Source organism: Chenopodium quinoa, unplaced genomic scaffold (assembly GCF_001683475.1).
Source record: "Chenopodium quinoa cultivar QQ74 unplaced genomic scaffold, ASM168347v1, whole genome shotgun sequence".
NCBI classification, from domain to species: Eukaryota; Viridiplantae; Streptophyta; class Magnoliopsida; order Caryophyllales; family Amaranthaceae; genus Chenopodium; species Chenopodium quinoa.
In genome coordinates this window covers 6342032-6361447 of record NW_018742329.1, presented here as the reverse complement: position 1 = coordinate 6361447, position 19416 = coordinate 6342032, and the positions used below count along the sequence as shown (strand labels likewise).

General features: G+C 34.9%; 1 long non-coding RNA gene across 1 annotated transcript; it reads right to left on the bottom strand.

The window, feature by feature from the left end:
* Positions 1 to 4747: 4747 nt before the first annotated feature.
* On the bottom strand, positions 4748 to 7023 carry LOC110691016. Its single transcript, XR_002505192.1, has 2 exons — positions 5795 to 7023; positions 4748 to 5482 (listed from the first exon to the last, which is right to left on the bottom strand). It is a non-coding gene; the product is annotated as an uncharacterized LOC110691016 (long non-coding RNA).
* Positions 7024 to 19416: the final 12393 nt, after the last annotated feature.

Genomic DNA, 19416 nt, shown 5'->3' with positions numbered 1-19416 from the left:
GCGCAGCCTTACAAGGATATTTATATCACTGCTCCTTACAATCCCTAGATACATTCTAACCTAGGAATACAGATCATTCTAGAGAAAATACACCAAGATGAGAAAATACACCAAGCTAACAACTGTCACCAATGAAATAGAGCCACTGCAAATAAGAAAAAACAGTCACATGTCTATCATGTGACATACAACCATTCTACAATTCTACAATTGTACATCCCCCCCCCCCCACCCTCAAGTTGGAGCTTGGGGTGAGAAACAAGACCTAACTTGAAAGAAAGAAAATTATGTTGTTGCTGAGTGAGGGATTTGGTCAAGATGTCAGCCAATTGATGATCTGACTGAACATGGACAGTTGTGAGGAATCCTTCTTCAATGTGATCTCTCACATAGTGACAATCAATGTTGAGGTGTTTAGTCCTCTCATGAAAGATGGGATTTTGAGCTATATGCTCAGCTGACTTGTTGTCACAATGTAGCGGAATAGGCTTCTCAACCTGCACCTTCAAATTCTGAAGAATATCATCAACCCATACCAATTCGCTAGTGGTATGTGACATACTCCTATATTCAGCCTCTGTGGATGACTTAGAAACATTCTTTTTCTTCTTAGTTTTCCAGGATACTAGACATTTCCCAATAAAAATGCAGTATCCTGTCAAGGATCTAGCGCTGAAAGCACAGCTTCCCCAATCAGCATCAGAGTATCCCTGAATTTTCAATTCAGATTCACTGGGATAAAACAATCCCCAGTCCATTGTTCCTTTCAAATATCTCATGACATGAATAGCAGCTTGAAGATGAGGTTTTCTAGGACATTGCATAAATTGAGACAGTTGCTGCACTGAGTATGAAATGTCGGGTCTTGTGATATTCAGATACAACAGTTTTCCAATGATTCGTCTGTAAATTTCAGGTTCTTGAAGAACTTCTCCACTGTCAGTTGATAGTTTCATCACCTTAGGGAAAGGGAATTTAGCAACTTTACAGTCTTGAATACCATTATTCTTCAAGATATCGAGAATATATTTTCTCTAGTTCAAGATAATTCCATTTTCATTCCTATCAATCTCAATCCCGACAAAGAATCTCAGCTCACCAAGATCCTTAATGGTGAATTCTTTGTCCAAATTCTTCTTCACCCTTTCTATTTCTTCCAAGTTATCACATGTTATTAGCAAATCATCTACATAAGCGAGAATGATTGCTTGCTTTCCATTCTCTTCTTTCGTAAAAAGGGAATAATCTTTCTTGGACTGAATGTATCCAAGCTGTATCAAAAATCCCTTTAAAGCACAATTCCAAGCTCTTGAAGCCTGTTTCAGACCATAAATGCTTCTCACCAATCTGCAAACCTTTCCTTCAACAGCTTTCTGATATCCTTTTGGAGGCTTCATGTATATTTCTTCCTCAAGATACCCGTGCAAAAAGGCATTATTTACATCCAGGTGCCGCAACTTCCATCCTTTGATAGTAGCAAGAGCTATCAAAATCCTCACTGTACTTAATTTTGCTGTTGGGGAAAATGTATGTTTATAATCCTTTCCCTTTATCTGCTTGTCACCTCTAGCTACTATTCTTGCCTTTAATCTAACAACATTTCCTACTCTATCATACTTCACCTTATACACCCATTTACAATCAATGGCTCTTTTACCCTCGGGAAGAGTCACCATTTCCTAGGTTCCATTTTTCTCCATTGCCTGGAACTCCTCTTGCATTGCTGCTTCCCATCCAGGATGCCTTTCAGCTTGTTCATATCTGTCTGGCTCAGTCACTTTGATTATTTTGCTCATACAAGCAATATAATCAGGAGAGTGATTTTTCATTCCTTTTACAGTATGGACTGTAAAAGCTGTAGATTCATCTGATTGACCTGTCATACCAGGAATCTTATAGATGTAATCCTTGAGCTTCTTGGAGACGGTTCTTTCTCTTTCTGATCTTCTTGTCTCCTTAGGTTCTGCATTTTCTTCCTGAATAGGCATACTTTGTGTTGCAACTTCTTGTTCAACTGCTGCACTTTCATCATTGTGAAATATTTGTTCAGAAGTTTCAGAATCCATATGCACAAATTCACTAGCATCAAAAAACTCTAGAGTTTCTAAACTTTCTTCAATAAGAGAGTTATCGCCACCACCTTCATCATTTCTTTCTTGATCTTCTGAATTGATATCTGGAAGAAACACCTGTTTATACAAATTTTGCAAAACAGGTTCTTTTTTATTGACAAAAGGAAATATTCTTTCCTCAAATTTTACATCCCTGCACATATAGATTTTTTTTTTCTAAGTCAAAGAGTTTATAACCCTTTTGACCATATGGATACCCTATTAACACAGATCTTATTCCTTTTTCACCAAATTTATCACTCTTTTTCACAGTAGGTAAACCATAACATAAACACCCTATGATTCTTAGGTGATCATATTCTGGTTTCCTTTTATTCAATCTCTCAAAAGGTGTCTTCCACCCTAAGACTGAACTTGGTAACAAATTAATCAAATAAGTTGCAGATAATATACATTCACCCCAGAAATATCTAGGTAACCCTGCATGCAACCTAATTGCTCTTGCGGTTTCGAGGAGGAATCTGTGTTTTCTTTCCACTCTTCCGTTTTGCTGAGGCACTCCTGGTATACTTCTCTGATGTAAAATTCTTCTTTCTGCTAGAACTTTACCACATTTTGACTGAAAAATTTCAGTCCCATTATCACTTCTCAAGGTTTTCAGCTTGCACTCATATTGGTTCTCAACAAAATTCAAGAAATTGTTGAGAATTCCTTTCACTTGTTCTTTATTGGACAACAACTGTGTCCATGTTGCTCTATTATAGTCATCAACTATAGTTAAGAAATAGCTTGCACCTGTAACATTTTTGACCTTATAAGGTCCCCACAAATCGATATGGATTAACTCTTAAATTCTGCTAGCAATAGTATTGCTTGGTTTTAAAGGCATTCTATGATGCTTTGCCACACAACAAGTATCACAAAAATATTCACTTAAATTCTTACAACCACAAAAGCTCAAATGTTTCATTTTTTATAAAGACACATGTCCCAATCTAGCATGTAGAATGCTCAAATTTTCCTTCCTACTTACATTATTCACAGAACATTTTCCATTAGATCTACTCTTCTCTTCATTCTGTCCAAAATTCAGCCTATAGATTCCTTCTACTTCTTCCTTCAGCAATCACTCTCTTACTGGTAGGGTCCTGTATCAAGCACCCACTTTTATCAAAATTCACCATACATATTCCATCTTCTATTAACTTGCTAACTAACATTAAATTATGCTTGAAATCAGGCAGTAACAGAACATTTTTCAGCACAATATTATCTATCAACTTTACTGATCCTATCTCCTTCACATTCTTGACTTGCCCATCGGGAAGTCCTACTTTTATAGGAAATTTCAAACTTCTTATTTCAGTGAACAAACCTCTATTTCTGACCATGTGGTCTGAAGCACCAGAATCAACTATCCAGCTACCAGGATCAAAAACTTGAACGTAAAGTCCTACATTAGTGGCTAAGAGATTACCTGCAAGTTAGCCAAATGTTGCTTCTCACTCATTGCCTTCATGACTTCATGCACCACGGTTGATATCAGGCTGGGATCTAGTTTTGTTCCACTGAATTCACCATGTTCAAAATTCTTGTCGAGAGGGGTTTCACTTGCAGGCTCAGCATTCGGTTTGTTGACATTTGCAGCCACCTTTTTGCTCTTTACTTTTGGTGGGTTCTTGAACCAATCTGGATACCCTAGGAGCTCGAAGCATTCTTCCTTCGTGTGACCTTTCATCAAGCAATGGTCACATTTCTTCTTCATTTTGGCTTCCTTGGATTCTCTTCTCTGCCAATTGTTTGTTGGTTGTCTTTTCACATTCATTGCACTGACTTCAGTATTTGTGGTCATGTTTCCAGTGATTTCTTTCTGTTTTTCTTGTTGTTGAACAAGATGAAAGGCTCTGTTCACAGGTGGTAATGGCTCCATTGCAAGAATGCTTCCTCTTATGTTCTCGAAGCCTTCATTCAATGCCATCAAGAACTGAATGAGTTTGTTCAGTGACTCTGCATCAGCCAACTTCTTCATCATGTTGCATGTGCATTTGCTCATTGCTCCACATGTACACTCTGGTATTCCTTCAATAGAAGAAATATGATCCCATAAATTCTTGAGCTTGCAATAAAAATTGCCAACTGCTTGATTCTCTTGCTTCAAGTCACTCAGCTCTTTCTTAAGTTGATAGAGTAGAGGTGCATTAGTCTGGCCATATCTCTCCTTGACTTCATCCCATAACTCCTTGGAAGTTTCCAAGTAAATGAGACTTTCAGCCAAATTTGTAGTCATTGAAGCTAAGATCCATCCTCTTACTGCATTATCGTTCCTTTACCACTTCCCATAATCTGCATGACCTGGGTTTGGCCTCTTCAACTTACCATCAATGTATCCCAGCTTGTTCCTCGAACCCAAAGCCATTCTTATGCTTCTGGACCAGTTTAGGTAGTTCTCGCCATTAAAAATGATGATTCCCAATTGCTGATTAGAACTATTATGGTCAGAGTTGGCCATATAGTAGGGATCTGCGTAAGCATTTCCAGTCTGATTTGCACCAGATTCATTTGTTTCTGGCATCTTTGAACTTCAAAGATTGAAACTTTCGGATTGATATGATGATTTTACTTGATTTTGGGCGTTTTCTGCTCTAATACCATGAAAAGAAAGTAATCAGAGATAATTTTATCAGCAAAACTTGCTGTTTTCCTTTTTATCCAGGTTTAAGTGTACACTACTTTTGTGAGTATACAATTACTCTTTGGTTTTTCTCACTCGGTTGCGTAGCCTTACAAGGATATTTATATCACTGCTCCTTACAATCCCTAGATACATTCTAACCTAGGAATACAGATCATTCTAGAGAAAATACACCAAGCTGAGAAAATACACCAGGCTAACAACTGTCACCAATGAAATAGAGCCACTGCAAATAAGACAAAACAGTCACATGTCTATCATGTGACATACAACCATTCTACAATTCTACAAGCACCCTCCTCTTGTTGTGATGAACCCAATCAACCCATATATTTCCAGCACCCAGCCAAGTCCCATGTTCTTGTTTGTCTTGTTCCAGGCTCCGTCAAATTGTATAAAACAAGGACCTTCTACATTCTTCCCTAAGCTAGCAATTAGGAAGCCTAGTGGAATTCCCAGATCAAAGTCAACAGGTTGAGCCTCTACTTTTGATTCTTTATATTTGAAGGCAAATAACATGCTCTTGAACTCTCAGCTTTCCTCTTTCCATGGTATCAGTGTATCACCTATAGAGAAAGTACCTCCCCCGAACAAAATAATCATTGATCAGAATAATGTGAGGTCTTTGGATATCAAAAAGGATTCCGAATCGTGCAAAAAAAAAAAAGTACCTACCCGGAAAATCGTTTCATTCCTTTCCAACCAGATTTCCCATCCACTGTAAATTGAATTGTATGAAAATATTAAATTGCATTGAAAACCAATAATAAGCTTTGGACGAATAGCTTTGGCCATACATATCTAACAAATTAAATAAGCACTATAGCATAGAACGAAATGATCTGATTAATCAAAAAAATAATTAAACACAAAATAACTATATAAAATTAAACCTTTTACAATTCAAAAACAACAGACAATAATAATGAAAAATTTAGCAAATATCATAACATTATCAAGAAAATCAAGTGACAAAAAAGAAAAAACATCATATTATACTTCAAAAATATCAACAGATGTAAGAATTTACCAATGGAAGAAACGTTGAAGCCACCAAATTGTATTGCTAAATTAAATCAGATTTCAGAACATGTCGTTTAAAACCCCAAGAAAGGCGCAATTGGTAACATCAATCAATTGAAACCTTTGATTAAAGAAAATCAGATGCACACCATTGTAGAAAGAGGTTAGTGAATTTTCAAAATAGAGAAGAAGAAGTGACCCGTGGTGACGGTGGAGATGAGGATAAAGAATTGAAGAGTTGTCCTTTTAGTGAGAAAGATGAAAAGTTGTGCCAGAAAATAACTGAACGAAGAAGAGAGAAAGAGGTTAAAAATAAAATTAAACTCATACTTGTATGCTTTTGACGTGAGGGCAAATAGGTAAAATGAATTTTTTTTAGGTTATAAACGTCCACAGACTGTTCATAAGAGAAAGTTTCTACTTTTTATAAGGTAGGGATTTAAGCCACTTAGCCCACTTGTCCAAAACACCACTTAGCCTATTTCATAAATCATATCCAATTATTTACTATATAAACAATACATAACCTTCTTATTCTTTCCATGTGGGATACCCTCCCATACATAACATAATTATTGGAAATATTCCAACATGGAGGCTACAATTGACTATAAATAAGTGATCAACTTTTGTACGTTTTATTACACCCCAGAACAAGTTTTAGTAGTTGAGTCAAAAAATGGCTTCCTCAAAGGTTTTTCTAATTGGCATCATCTTCGCTGTTCTTTTTCTCACTCCTTGTGTAGTTTCAGCTCGTCAGATGGCTGAGCCTATCTCAACTCAAAAGACGCGTAAGCTTCTTGTTATTTGCCTATGTCATTTACACATGGAAAACATCTATTGTTTTTTTGAATTTTTGTTTTAGATCTTCTTATATCAAGTTGTTTTTCCTACCTTTAATTAAAAATAAAAATAAAAATCCACGGTCATATTTATCGTTCTATTCAATTATAGCATGTATTGATGGATTGAATTAACAATGAAACTCCGTTTCTACTTGATTGTCCTATAATTAAGGGTACTGATGTATGTAGCCCTTAGGACTATAGCTCCCTCCATCCTTATATTAGAGTCTTATTTCTCTTTATTATGTGGGTAATAAATGTTAGAAATGGGACTCTAATAAAAAGATGGAGAGAGTACTTATTAAAAATAGAATAAATTTGGAAATTTATGACAAAATCAAATCTTGTAGAATAATCTCATACTTATATACTAGATTAAACCCCGTGCAGTGCACAGTAGTTAAATAATTAAATAATCTAATGACAATAAATTTTACCAAAAATAATGGATATAAATATGAAATGCAAGGTAGTAAAAAGTATGAAATATTGTGAAAGAAATTAATTAAACATGTAATAGTTACAATGGACAATTTGATATTTAAGGACATTTATTTTAGATTTTATACAAACTAAAAGTCATAATTTAATTACAATAAGTTTTTTTTTTTTAGTAAGTGGTTTTGGAGGGAAAACTTTTTATAATATTTTGCCAAGTGTTCTCTAAGTTTCGTCTTTAGTATATATACTAGTTTATCCCGTGCAATGCACGGTTTTTACTTAGCATATTTATAAATTATAATGTTAATTTAACAATAATTAATAATTAATTAAAAATAAAAATCAATATTTTTAATTGAAACAAATACTTGATTTTCTTTTCTATAAAATACCTATTATAAAATATTATATGTCAAAATATTTTTATTGAATGCATATAGAATATACTTTATATATAGTTGTCAAATTGAAAGTTAAATATTATAGGATATTATAAAATAATGTTCATAAATATTTGTTAAAAAAAGGAAAGTTAAAGTGGCGGGAATTTTTTTAATCAAAACCTGACAAGTGTCATATCAGATTCGTCTTTAGTATAATGTAATTGATACACACACACACACACACATATAGCTTGAGAGATTTTTTTAAAAATACTGCGGCTATTTCACTAAATGCCACTAAGTACTTAAAAAATTTCACCAAATGTCATCAAGGTTTTCAAAATTCACCAAATGCCATCGAGCTTTTAAAAAATTCACCAAATGCTATTAATGACTAACGGTTGTTAAATCCGTTAGTCATTAAGATTAAATATTGACACGTGTCATAATATATTGATTCATTTTAATTATTTATTTTAATTAATAAAAATAATATATTTTTTTCTTCATTTTCGTAGCAAAAATTACTCGGGTATAGTTTTGGGGGTCATTTTGATTCTTTATGGACACATATTAAGCTCGAAATTGACAAAAAATAACGTAAATGCTCCATTTGTGTGTTGAAAAATATTTCGATTTGCGTGTCGTTATTTTTTAACCATCAAAATTGATCGGGTAAGGTTTTGGAAGATCATTTTGATTCTTTATGGATACAAATTAAGCTCAGAATTGACAAAAAAATAATGTAAATGCTTTGTTTTGTGTGCTGAAAAATATTTCGATTAGCGTGTCGTTATTTTTTAGCCATCAAAATTGATCGGGTAAGGTTTTGGGGGTCATTTTGTCCTTTATGAATACAAATTAAACTCAGAATTGATAAAAAAAATAACGTAAATGCTCCATTTTGTGTATTGAAAAATATTTCGATTAGCGAGTCGTTATTTTTTAACCATCTAAATTGATCAGGTAAGTTTTTGGGGGTCATTTTGATCCTTCGGTAACAAATTAAGCTCGGAATTGACTAAAAAATTAACATTTATGCTTGTTTTGTATGTGGATATTGTAATTTTTTTTCGGTAAAAAATGCAAAACGGGGTATTAATGTTTTTTTAGCCAATTTCAAGCTTAATTTGTACCCATAAAGGGTCAAAATGACCCCCAAAACCTTACCCGAATAATAGTATTTGTTTCGAAAATCGAAAAAAAGTATTATTTTTATTCATTAAAATAAAAATTGGACATTTTGTGAGAAACTACCTTTTAAAGCAATTTTTTTGCGAGAAACTACCTTATAAAAAAATTGTTGTAATAAACTACCTTATAAAAGCTAAATGTTGTAAGATACTACCCCTTGGTCGGAAAGTGAGAGTTGACTAAATTTTTCCGGCGTTGACCAAGTCATGTGCCGGTCACATGACATTTAATTCATCTTAGGTATTATATGGATAAGCTCGGGGAAAATGGGGAAAGATGAATTAAACGTCACGTGACCGGCACATGACTAGGTCAACGCTGGAAAAATTAAGTCAACTCTCACTTTCCGACCAAGGGTAGTATCTTACAACATTTAGCTTTTATAAGGTAGTTTTTTACAACATTTTTATATAAGGTAGTTTCTCGCAAAAAAAATTCTTTAAAAGGTAGTTTCTTGCAAAATGTCCTAAATAATTATTGTGTATTAATTTTAAAAAGTAATAGCATTTGGTGAAATAATTTTCCAAAGTAACGGCATTTGGTGAAATATGAATTGCATTAACGGAAAACTAACGTTCATATGCTATTAGTGGCACGAGGTGTCATTATATTGTTTGTCAGTGGCATTTGGTGAATTTTATAAGTACCCTTGTGACATTTGGTGAAATAGTCGAATAAAATACTGTATTGAAAATCAGACACAAGTAAAGTAGGACAATAAATTAGAAATGGAAGAAGTATGTCAATTTGTACAAAGAGAAAACATATGCCTAAAATTTGAGGGCAACCAATATAATTCTGGGCATATGAGGTTGGTCATGCGTGAAATAGAAAAGATAGATGTTGCTAAAGAAAAATTATGACTACCATCATTGACACCAATGAGCAACCAATTATTATGTTCTTACAACTTACAAGTACTATGTTTCAAAATAACGCAAGTCTTATTTAATAATTAATTAATTTATTTATTTTATATTCGCTATTCTACAACTCAAGTGCAATTTTTAATTAATAACTCCAAAATCTTGTGAGAAAAGTTAAATACAGTTGATAATTGAACAATATACGTTGCTATTTTAAGGGGTTTGAATAATATACGTAGTTTATTGAGTTGAACCAAGAAAAAGACTCTATTTAAATTTTATTTTTAAAAGAAAATTAATGTATATTGAGTAGAACCAATCAAGAAAAACTTAAATCTTTAGATAACTATTTTTGAAAATTAAGAATTTGTGATCAACAGATCAAGGTTTCTATTTTTGGATAAATATGGTAAGCTAATTGTTAAATTAGCTTGCCATGCCACACATGATTTCAAGCTAACTTTCTTTATAGCTATTTTGTGCCCAATGGTTAGCTACTAGCTAGTTTGTTAATTAAATAATCAGGACCTTTTCAATTAGCCCTAGAAATTTAATTATTTTAATATACTAATGTCCAAACATTTTGGAAACTTTTTTGTCAAGCAAATTAGCTTGGATGACCAAGCTAATTGTATTTTTTAGCTCCATTGGTCAAGCTAGTAGCTAGAGACTTTTGAAAATTGCAAGTAAGTCCCTATCTACAACCATTGTGGTCTAATTAATTTTTGTGCCAGTAGTAAGTAGTAAGCAATAAAATTTAGGCTAACAAACCAAAATACAGATTACGAAGTAGTATAATTTTTATAATATTAAATTTTTAAGCTTAGATTTTTGAATTTACTTATCCTACAATATTGTAGGATAAGTAGGGTGTAATATGGTTCATAATGTTCTATATTACACCCTACTTATCCTACAATATTTACGCCTTTCAATTTACTTTCTTATATTCACCCACTCTTTTTTTTTTTTGGTTGTTGTACTCGTGATCTTGTTACACTTTTCATAAACTTCTTCCTTAATTATGGCCAGTTGCCGCATAATATGCGCAAAAGAATAAGTGTTAAGAACTATTGAAACCGAGTTAGGATTAGTAACTAAAACAAATAGTTAAGGGCTTGTTTGGCATCATTTTTGGTTTTTAGTTTCCTGCTTTTTTTTAAAACTAAAAACCAAAAAAGAAAACAAGAAAAAGGTGTTTTCACTTTTTTGTTGTCAGTTTTCAAAATTATTATGATTTTAATAAGTTTAAATAATTTTTGATTCATTATGCGACATATATCATATACTTTTATACAACAAAAAACCAAAAAATAGAAAACCACAGCAATGCCAAACGAACCCTAAGCGAGAGATGATAGTATAATATTACACTTTATTTACATTTGACTTTCAAAAGTTGTATGGTTTAGTGTTCCACCCGTTTCACCCTTTGGGATAATCCGGATTTGGGGATCAGTTTTTGGTGGTTAGGTTCCAGTCCCCTCCCAATTGTTGTTGGGGGGATCGAACACAGATCATCTCTATCAATTGTAGTCCCAATTACCACTATACCAACATCCAATTGGTTTTATAAATTATGTAGTATTTCTTATAATTGTACTCCTCTCCAACTTTTACTATGTCACAATGTCAAGAAAGTCTCCTCATTTTCAACTCTGGTCGATTTTATATATACACAATACATGTGACGTCGCAAATCTTAATGTCTTAAGCTCTGTGTTTAACATCTATTTACTGGGTAAAGTTTTACCCATTTGCTAATGCTCTTGCCATAGATTATTGATTCCGAAATTTGAATTATCACTACAACAAAATTAAACAAGGGGCAGTGAAAAACCATTGCGTAATATTAAAAAAAATGTTGTTTTTTAGTTAAGGCAACACATGCGGTGTAGTTTATGCCCTCATTGTCTATTAACAAGACAACACATTTTTATTCAAAAGCAATAATTTTTAAAGCAAAGGTAAAAATGATAGATAAGACATCAATTTTACAAAGGCAACAAGTAAAAATTGTTGCAATCTTAATAACAATTCAAAACCTGTGTACGTGTTTGGCAATCGATGTGAAATTGATAATGAATCAAAAGGATCATGTGACAAAGTAAGGAACTTGTAAATCATTCATGGAATTTAATGATGAGAAGGACAAAAGCAACCACGATTTTTTTTAATGATGGTTATAGCCCGTTTAGGGCCTATTCACATTTACTGAATTGAGATGACTGAACAGATTGAAGCTGAAATGAATTGAACTGAGATGAAATGAATATTTTATGAGAGAAGGAATTAAGAGCTGGACTGAACTGAACTAAAATGAACTGATTGGAGTTGAACTGAACTAATTAGAGATGAAGTGAACTGAACTAAACTGAACTTATGCTGAAGTGAATAGGCCCTTAAAATCCATGAAATTGATAACTCCATGTGGTCGCTAATCACAAAAAGAATATGTTTAAAATTGATAGTATGAAATTGAATCACCAATACAATTCCGCTTGTGTAGGCCACCACTGTTCTTATTGTGACTTATTTTATTGTCATCAAAAGAGTTATATACACTTCTAGGTACTAAACTTTGCAAAAAAAAAAAAATATCAATTAAGGTACTGAAATTGCATTTGTATCAACTACAATACTATAACCTTCACTCTAGGTAAACTATCTGTTTGCAACTTACTTTAGCCGATTAATTAAATTTTTTTTAAAAAAAAAGAAGAAAAAAAACCTCTGTTAGCAAATCAAGGCCGTCTTTGAGGTTCCCGTTCGGTCTGAGGTTGTGGTATAATTTCCTTTATTAAAGCAACTTCTTGAGATAATAACACCTTTATCCTTTTTATATTTAGCTGATATCAATGTATCAATCTAGTATATAGCTTTAATTTTCAAGGAGCCCCCAGTTACTCATCGTGAGAAACGAGTTTTGTTTCTCTAGTGGCAGTTTCGAAATTTTTTCCAACTTTTTTGCTGTATGAGCTGCTAAGTAGACATATGTGGGACATGCTTAGGTGGCTAGTGTTGCTCTTCATATGTGGGATGGAGTTAATGTATTCAAACGTTTACTTGGGACCACGCACTAAATATTATGAGTAACAACTTTGGGGTTAATCCTCAATAAGCTTCTTCTTTTTGGAAAAAGAACGAAGAAAAAGCTCATATCCTCTCTCAGTCAATGGTCAAAGGTGAATGGCGATCTGTTGGAGGTGATACCAGATATGAGTATTGTGCTTGACTGATGGGTCTGGGTATTGTGCTTGATATTAGAGTCGGTTTGCTATATTTATGTTATGTTTGTATATTTGACAAGTTTATCTTGTTAGGAGTTTTAGGCAAGTTGGGTTATATTTTGTGTTGTGTATATATATGTGATTAGTATCAATACAAAGGTTAAGCCGTTTTTCCCAATCGTTCTTGAGTTTATTCCGTTTGGTTCGTGCTCGGAATCCTCAGGCAAACAAAGTGGTGATTTCATATGTAAGTTTTCTACGGCACAAACGTCTTGGTTATCCATCGATGCAAGTGGTTAGTTCTCTTCCGGGAGTTTCTCGTAGTACTCATGATCATAATAGTTTTTTTGGTTTTTCATTTGATTGTGATATTTGTTTTATGGGGAAGCAACCCCGCAACTCCTTTCCATTGAGTATGAATAGAGCATTTGGTATATTTGATTTGATTCATTGTGGTAATTGGAGTCCGAATAAGATATTGTCTAGCAGTGGTGCTCGGTATTTCCTAACCATTGTTGATGATTATTCACGTGCTACTTGGGTATTTTTTATGGTGATACAAAGCTTCACAGTTGATTTGTGAGTTTTGTGCTATGGATAAAACTTAATTTGGTCGTAAGGTGAAGATGTTCGTTGTGATAATGGTCAAGAGTTTCTCAGTTTGGGGTCCTTCTTTACAAAGAAGGGCATCTTGCATCAAACGTCGTGAGTTGACACGGCTCAGCAGAATGGTAGAGTAGAACATAAAACATCGTCACATTCTGAATGTGGCTCGTGCTCTTCGATTTCAAGCAAAGCTGCCTAAGCATTTTTGGGGTGAGTGTGTTATGACTGCAGTTGTAGACACCCATGTGTGTCTCCCCAAAACCAAATCCAGTGATGAGTACCTTTCACGTCGAATCATAATCGAAGGAAGAGAAAGTGTGGAAAGTCTAGTGTTACGGATAATTTTTATTTCTCTTCTTTCTCTCTGTTTTTTAAAACCTATTTTAAGAAAGCAGCCAATCCAGTTTGGTTTGGTCCATGATAAGGGTCCAATAAGGGTCCAATATTATAAGCCCAATTCCGATGAATAATGAGGAAGTTATGCCCAAATTGCTAAACTGGGCCCGTTTTGATCTTTATATGCGGCCCAATGCTCTAGAGGAGGGCCTAATATTTATTTATCATTCCTAATGCAATTAGAACTGATTACAGGCTTCTAGATTCTTCTAGAAGATTCTTTTCATTCCTAATTTAATTAGCATTGATAAATTGACTTTATTTGACTTTTTAGAGTTTTAATCAGAATAAAAGAAGTATTTTAAGGAAAATACGATTTTGCCCTCCTGTACGGCTAAATTTTATCAAATTAAGAAAACGCGTGGAAACATTTTTCTAGCATCTGACGACATGACCAGTGCCTGGCGCCAAGCTTGGCGTCTGGCGCTAGACCTGACATCTGGAGCTAATGTCTGGCGTCTAGTGCCAATTTGTTTTATTCTTTTTGAAACTTTGATTCGTTTTTTTTATCATATCTGGCTGATTTTCTCTATAAATAGCCTCCTAAGATTCTGTTTTCAATCATCAACAACTATTAATTCTCATCAATTCTTCTCACCAACTCTCATCAAGAATCTCTTGAGTACTCTCTCTCTCTCACTCTCTCTCACTCACTCTCTCTCTCTCTCTCTCTAAACTAGCCTTTTGCATACAAAATTCCGCATTCACAAGATTTAGACACACCTAGCCAAGTTTGAAGTTGCCTTCGCCCTAGACGTGAAAGGTTTTAATTTCTGAGGGTTTGGTCCCATTTGACTCTTTTCAATAATATTTTTCCACACACTTAGCCTTGCAGCCTAACTTTAGTATCACTATCACACACCGCACATATACATGACCAAATAGTCCTTCCCTTAGGAACCCTTTGTCATGAAATCTTAACACAACACTAAAGCATGCCTTGTCATATCAACATCACTCATCAATCATAATCATCATTGCATCGAAGTATGAAATGCATGCTTAGCCTCCGTGCCTAAGTTACCCAAATACTTTCATCATTGAGTCAACTAGGATAGCATAGATGAATTAACCTTCGCACCTTGAGAGACAGTATCAAACAACATTTGACTAAGCTCATTCAACATGCACCCTCAAACACTTTGATTCTTTTTCGCGTCTTTCTTTTTCGGGAGAAAGTCGGTACCCTCCACAAAAAATGATGGAAAATTTTTGCTTTTTTGCATTTTCGAGTCGCACGATCACATTACAATGCACACACGAGTCATGTACACATTGAGTCATGTAGTGTTATCACATTGAGTCAACACTAAGTCTTAGGTCAACCCTAAAGAAAGATGAGCAAAGTCCTATAGTCAAAAATATAAATGTAGGTGCATCCCAGCAAGCGAGGACATTCCCGGATTTTTTTTCGAAACCACGAATATGACACAGGAGATTCCTCCAAGATAAGAGGAGTTTGAGCAAAGTTACATAGATTAGTAAATTAGAGATGAAGAGCTTTAATTTACAAAAGATTTGAGTGGATTTGGTTGAAAGGAAACGACCAAGCTCAAAGTTTGGAGCAAAACCAAGCAATAGCGGCAGCAAGAGAAGAATAGGGAAGACCCGACTCCAGCGCCAGACGACAAGGTTGTCGCCTGGCGACAACATCTGTCGTCTAGCGACAGAGTTCAGAGCCTGGCGCTAGATCCCAGCGTCTGGCGACAAAGCAAATTCTTGGCGCCAGCGGTATTTCAACAACGACTAAGTTCGAAGCCTCTCAGAACGGTTATTTCGGCCTCATATAGAAATTCGGGTTCCTTGGTATGCCATTTAGCCCCTATAAGCAAATTGACATTATTAGTAGTCGGCTCGATTACAATCATAGTAAGTGATTGGCCTGATAAAAATAATCTTCTCACTTAGCTTAAGCGCCTAAAACACTGGCTCATTACAAGCACCAAGGCATCGGTTCAAAATCAATCACATCACTTATACGACAATTTTTCCAAGATTGGATTGTCATCTCCAAACAACAATATTTCCAAGTATGGATTGTCGCACATTCTTCTTAAACGACAATATTTCCAAATATGGATTGTCGCACATTCTTCTTAAACGACAATTTTTCCAAAATTGGATTGTCATCCCCAACTGACAATATTTACAAATATGGATTGTCGCGCATCTTCTTCAACAAAAATTTTTCAAAGATTGGATTGTCATCTCTGGCAAAGTTTCCAAGCGTGGATTGTTGTGCTCCTTCTCTGTTTGGCAATTTTTTCCAAGTTCGGATTGTCATCATTGGAAAGTTTTTCGAGATTGGATTGTCATACACCCAGTTCCCTATGGCAAAATTTCCTAAAGGATTGTCTTAGGCCTCTATTCATCATAAATATCGGCAAAGGTTCCTCGACGTGGATTGTCATTCATTTCAGTAAGTAAGTGGCAAATTTTCCCGAATAGGATTGTCGGTCGACTCTTTTTTGCAAATATTCCAAAACGCGGATTGTTAATAGTGGTAATATTTTCCTAAAAGGATTGTCCCATAGAATTGGCAATATTTTCCTAAAAGGATTGTCCCATAGAATTGGCAATATTTTCCTAAAAGGATTGTCGCATAGGATTGCTTTTAAGAGTTATATTCCAAGATGTGGATTGTCGATCGTAGCAAAATTCTTATGACAGATTGTTACGAAGCATTGGCAACTTTTCCTTAAAATTTCCAAGGATGGATTGTTACGGATTGTCGCTTCATCGTGGCAACATTTCCAAGGATGGATTGTTACGAATCATTGACAACTTTCCCTAAATCGGATTGTCATACATCATATGAGAGCTGTGTTGGAAACTATTCCCAAAGAAAAGAGGATTGTCATCACAAAAAGATCCCACATGGAAAGATTGATGAATTCAATCCTTAGTTAAATAAACCAAGGAACAAGTAACAAGTTTCACATGGTTAGGTGAGGACCACTTTCCCACTTGGTCCCCAAGGCATTTCACATGCAATATGAAATAACCATGTGTCACCCAACCTTGAGCCCAAAGTTGGGTTTTGTTGGGCCATTTTATTTTGGCCCGTGTCCATGACCCATCGCCCCGGGTCCACGGCCCTTGCCACATGTGTCGCCACAGTGGCGCGGTGCCACATGCTGCCACTATGTCCTGCCAACGTGGCGGCTGCCAACGTTGCTGCCACGTGTGCTACCACATGGCGTTTTTCAATGTGTGCTGCCATGTGGCACGCTCCTATTGGGCGGGCTTTCCTAGCCTTTCGAGTGGCTAGGATTTTACTTGTTACTTGAAGCATTTTCCCATCTTGCCAAATCCTAAATTTTGGCTCGACATTTGAGATTCTCCGACGCTCGGTTTCGACGCTCCAAGCTCGAATTACCGACGTCTAAATATTTAATACTCGAGCGACGAATTAATTCGGAAGAAATTAATTCGTCGCGTCGGTTCGTTTACTGCTAAGGGTGTGACCCGAAGGGTTCAGTCAAGATTAAGCGGTAATATTAATTATGCATTAATATTACTTATCGGAAGCGGCCTCCACCTAGGCATTCCGATCACTTGACCTTACTGAATATATTAGCTTTCTATTAATTCTGAACCCACTAACAGAATAGTGCACTTGTTCGAAGGACACCACTCCTTTCAATCTCCCACTTGTCCTTCCGGACAAGTGCGCATTTAGTGTACATCCTTTTTCCTATGTCACTTAATGTTTCTTCATGAACTATAAGGTAAGATTATTTTTTCATCCTTATTACATCCAGAAGTGTTTCTTGATTCCGAGTCCGACTGTCCATAAGGAGATGATTTCTAAAATCCATCCGAGCACGGCCATGCATTTTCACAGTCTCACTCTATGAGAGGCCTTGTATACAACAAAAACATCTTCCCTATTTTAGTAGGGGGACATTCCTAGTCTTGTAATGTAGCTCCTCTTACTGAGAGGACCTAGCCGCCCGAGTGTTTCCGTTATAATCCCCTATTACGGCAGACGTTTGACAACATCAAAGCTGGCTAGTACTCAAACAAGAGAACTCACAATACTCATGGCCGAGGAAATAGGTTCCGATAGCCATAATGAGAAGTATACTTATGACGATTTTTAATCTCTTAAAGTATTCTCATAGGTCGATCCAGTATGGTTCTTAACCAATACCTGTGCAAATGATTCATGATAATCATGTCCTTGTAGCACATGAAACGGTGCTATGAATCAAACTACACACTAATCTCAACTGGTCATTAATCGTCATCGTTTAAATGACCTCGATTAGGGATAATTTTTTATTATAATATTCAACGTTCACTTAATAGTTGTTTCCTTACCAAGACTGGTCTTGATGCCCTATTTTAAATATTCCAAGAATCGAATGGACTCATTATTTAATTCTAAACCACAATTAAATAGCAAACGGAGTGATAAAATTTCATGAAATTTTAAATTACTCCAAAACCTGAATGGTTCAAATTATGATAAATGGTTTTTCCGAATATTTTAAGAGTAACACTCTTTATAAAACATCTATAGAAATCACACCCATATCTAATATGCTTGATTTCTTTCTTGCAATTGTGAATGTTGTCGTTCACTTATTGCATAGGTTTAGTTATAACTACTTTGCTAATCTTAGCATCTTCATTGTTGATCACTTTCATAATAAGATGATAAAATTTGAGAGTGTCATGGATTATATGTGATTTAGGATTTATTGTCCAAGTGATGGCTCCCACTCATTTTCATGATTGAGACTTTCAACTTGACAACCTACAATCATTAACGTTCAGCAACGAACTTTCCATAGATATCTTCTTTATTATCGTCATTAAGGCAATAATATTCTCAACATATATTTTAGTAGACTTTATGATTGCTTTGCTTGGGTTTCACTCCAAACGGCTCACAATGATTTGGGATACCCTAATCACTTGTGATCATGGAAATTTTCCTTAAATTCCTGCACATTACACATGGATCCACGTCCATGTTACCATTCTCAAGCCACGAATCATTTTAAGCTCGTGCTTATAAACGGATTCCTTGTTAAGGATCTAATCCTTGTAAAGGCTTGTGCTTGCAACATCAATTCTCAAATCGTATTTGTTTCCACAAGTCAAGAACTCATCCTGTTACTTATCCAAGTACTTTGGATGTTCTTGGCCATAATCTAACGATCTATTACATAGATTCAGGTTGATTGGTGCTTCATACATACTTCACATGCTCTAAGCAAGTAAGTCCTGCGACGATTCCATATCACAACATACATGATGGATTAAATTGCAGAGTAATTCTCAATCTTATTCCATCAATTTGTCATTTTAGCTCATTTAGTTTCACTGAGTCTTTGCTAAATAGTTTGTCGTGTGATATGGTTGAAAGTCTCTATTAGAGTCTTTCATGTCTGACTTAGTATTTAGCCTAGCTTATACTTAGTTCAAACATTTACTTAATTAGTTTTATACATACGGGTCAAAAGTCTTTCAAAGTCCTTCAATTCATGTTTAACACGGTAAACTCCTTTACACGTTCAAACATTTTATTAAGTCTATACAATAGATCTTAATACCAATATATACTAAGTATCGTCTTTTTCTTGGTCCATTGTCGAAAATACTTTCAAATGTAAGCATTTAGCATTTGATAGTTATTTCACAATAGAGTTCACAA